The sequence below is a fragment of the Sus scrofa genome, chromosome Y, assembly GCF_000003025.6.
Source record: "Sus scrofa isolate TJ Tabasco breed Duroc chromosome Y, Sscrofa11.1, whole genome shotgun sequence".
Taxonomy (NCBI): Eukaryota; Metazoa; Chordata; class Mammalia; order Artiodactyla; family Suidae; genus Sus; species Sus scrofa.
In genome coordinates, this window is record NC_010462.3 from 7349082 (window position 1) to 7352166 (window position 3085).

Sequence of the window (3085 nt, forward strand, 5' to 3'; positions counted from 1 at the left end):
GAGAGAGAGAGAGAGAGAGAGAGAGAGAGAGAGAGAGAGAGAGAGAGACATGAGATTTGGATACAAGCCACATTCCAGGGCACAATGTCAATCCCAAGCGCTTGTCTGAGTTTCCGGGGACTATTAGACACAAAGGCTATACTGGGACTCTTGCCTGAGGTTTCACTCGTTCTTGGCCTGTCTCTAGAAATACGTCAGTTGCAAGCAGTCCTCCCTGCTTGGGATTCATGTCTTTTGAAATAACGCGGGGTGCGTGTCAAGTTAAATGACACCCTATATTTTCACTAAGGGGAAAAGAACCTTCCTATTGAAAGAGCAGCTCATACGGTGTTCTTCCTCAGTGGTTCCCAGATGGCATTGTCCAGGGGACTTTTGTTTGGGTGTTTGGAATGACATCTTTTCTCCCCAGAAGAGATTCTGTACTGTGTTTTCGTGTGAGGCCGTGACTGAGAAAGCGCTTGACCGTGAGAGCTACACATGTCATCAGATATACATCGTTATAGAGAAAATTGCGTTCCCCAGCGTGTGGAGTTGGCTTCCTTCTAAAAGGTGCAGTCCCAGAGGTGGCCATGGCAATGATATTATGCCCATGGAGCCTTATGCCCAAACAACTTATCTGTGAGAAAAGAGGTGTGTGATGGGCCATATATGGGAAATTCGCACCCTCAAACCTTGAGAGTTCAATGATGGACACCATGAGCTCTTGCTCTGGAGGTACGTCGAAGTTGATGGAATGAAGGGTCCATCAGATGGGTGGTCGTCTTGGATGAACACTATTATCTCCACCTTCAGACTCATAGCCACCACTCTCCTCAGGCTCCCAAGCTAAATGTGGATTCTAGAGGCTTGGTGTTTGAACATGTGATATCTTCAGGGGATCAGTGGGCAGAGTACGTCAAGGGAGTTCCTACATGTGAAAAAAGAATTGGGCTTCATGGCCATTTGAAACAAGACATCCTGGTGCACAAACAAGGAACCCATGCCCGAATGCTCTCCACCAAGCATGCGACCCTGGATGGAACCCCTGAAGAAGGCAGTCCCAATGGGGCATTTTCATCTCCACACTTCTGATTCCATATTTCCACAGCCTAAGCCACAGGGGAGCCCTCCAAACAGAGGCCTTTTAACCGAGATGTAACCGGTCTATTTCAGGTGCTTTTTCCACAGGTGGATAAGAACAAGCCCTCCCTCTCATGGAGTGCTTCCTGGGAGTGTGGTGCCTGGGGCCAGGGCCAGTGTGTATGTGGTGTCTACAGTCATAAGGATGGAAAGGTGGGTCGATTGTCTGATCTTCCAGGAGCCCTGTGATGATGCCTGCAATTGGAGGGTATTGAAAGTTCCCTCCTGGAAGGGCGTGGGCTCTGTCCCTGACACTCATGAGGCTAGAGAATGAGGAGGTCTATTCCATCGAGACGGGTTTTGGTAGCCAGACATCTTGCACTCTGGGCTATGAATGGCCAACCCAATTGCCAAAGATGCTCAGACCATGGTTTGGATTCCAAATCATGGAGACATGAAGAGTCATAGACTTCATATTCTACATCCTCTAAGAATGATTCCAGAGATCCACATCCGAGCAAATCCTCAATACCTCCTTGACCAGGTAGGGATTGCTGCAGAGAAGCCATTTCTTGGGAGAGCACTCATGTGAACGTTGTTCCTACTGTGTTGTTCTCTGAGTCCAATATGGGACCCTGCGACTGAAGTTCATATGAAGTGGTCAGAGTGTCCATAGGAAGGGCTGAATATTGGAATGGTTGTGGAAGGATGACCCATTGGGTTGTCTCCACATAGCACAGGAAGTCTTTCTGGACCACTGATTTTATATGTGATAAGACCTAGGATTACAGTGCGAAAAGGCTGGGGGATAACTTGGACCATTCTCTTGACAAATATAATTCATCCATTATCAGCCCAGATCAACTTGTAGCAGAAGGATTCAAGAGAAATTGAAGGGGGACAAAGGGGAGTGTGAGAGAGAAGGAGATCAAAAGAAGGAGAGAGAGAGGTACAGGAGCTGTTGCTTGAAGCAACCATCAATGGCAGGATTATTTCTCCAAGGACATGTCTTGGTTTAAGGTGGATATCCCACAAATGGGACAAAGCAGCACACATGTACCAGAGTCTTCTCTCCTTCTGGGCCTGACTACCAAAATGAGACCATTACAATCCCTGCTCCATACTGGAAGACAGGGTTGAAAGCCTTGGTATGGTCCCTATATCTTCTCCAATGGCATGGGGTGGAAATCAGGATAAACCATATTCCATAGTTTCTTTCAGTGGAAAAGCCTCCTCCCACGGAAACGGATGCTCATGTGTTGTTCTTCCTCCATCGGCTATTGTTTTCATGTTCAGGCTCTGTGGAGATTGGGTCTTTTTCAATCCCATTTTTTCTTTCCAAATGGGATTGTAGACTGTGTATTCCTGGGAAGCAGTTCTTGAACCACCGTTTTGACCCGGACACACGTTCAGGGGAAGAGCCATCTTTCTGCAGAGAGCAGGTGGGCACAGAGCAGGTGGAGTTGACTTCCATCTGAGAAGTTCAGGCCCAATGGTTGCCATGGCAATGGCATGTTGCCCACTAAGCCTTGTGACACGACAGAGCATCTGTGAGCAGAGAGGCGAGTGATGGGCTCAAAGTGGGAAGCTCTCACCTTCACCCCTCAATTGTGGTACATCGGGCAGCCTGAACTCATAATCTGGAGGTAGGTTGATACTAAATTAAAGGATGATCCATTGGATATATTGGACACTTGGATGATAAGTATTCTTTCCAGCATTCTTCTCATGGCCACCATTCTCATCAGGCTCCTGAGTAAATAAATAGCCACTGCTCAGGCTTGCATTTGGATTATGATATACGTGAAAGGGACCAATGAGCATATCACTTCCAGTCTTTTCCAAGAGGGGAAAAACTACTCCTAAGTGTGACCGGGATGACAAATCTCATTCCAGAGCTCAAACCATGAATATAGGCCCCTCGGCCTTCAACCAAGGACGAGGCCCTCAATATCAAACCTGAGGTAATATTTGAATGGGAGGAAAGACAATTCCCTGCTTCTGAACATACACGTCAATAGATGAA